A 529-nucleotide genomic window follows, 5' to 3' on the forward strand; every position below is an offset into this window, starting at 1 on the left:
CAATCCTCAAAGGAAAGTCAACAAATGCAGAAGGAAATCGTTCTGGTGATTCTCGCTCTTCACCTGCATCATTTGCTCAGCCCCAAAGCAATCTGAACTCACATTTCTGCACCAGCGGAGAAATACCTGACACTGAAATCCAGGGGCCTTTTTAAAGATACCTTGTATACCGCGAGTATACAAAATGATGTTTAGAGAGAGGTACATGATCTATTTTATTAAATAAACAATTTTATGACATAATTGTTTGTGTGTTTAATTTGGGGGGAGGGTGGTGGAGGAGGAGGTAGGGGCTGGTGGCTGTTTCCAAACCGAACATTCCAATTTTTTATTAATGGAAAGGTTCTTCAGGATTCTGTTTTGTTAAAGACATTTGCCAGTTAAGGTCACGCTGGCTCTTGTAACTGATCCACAGAAAACTATCCAGACCGTGGTCATTATAGAATTTACTGTTCATCGTCTAAGAGCACAGGCAAGCTCTCCTGGTCAGAGGGCTCTTCTGTTTGGCTCTGCTGTAAACGGTGACTGA

The sequence above is a fragment of the Myotis lucifugus genome, unplaced genomic scaffold (genome assembly GCF_000147115.1).
Source record: "Myotis lucifugus unplaced genomic scaffold, Myoluc2.0 scaffold_221, whole genome shotgun sequence".
Classification (NCBI taxonomy): Eukaryota; Metazoa; Chordata; class Mammalia; order Chiroptera; family Vespertilionidae; genus Myotis; species Myotis lucifugus.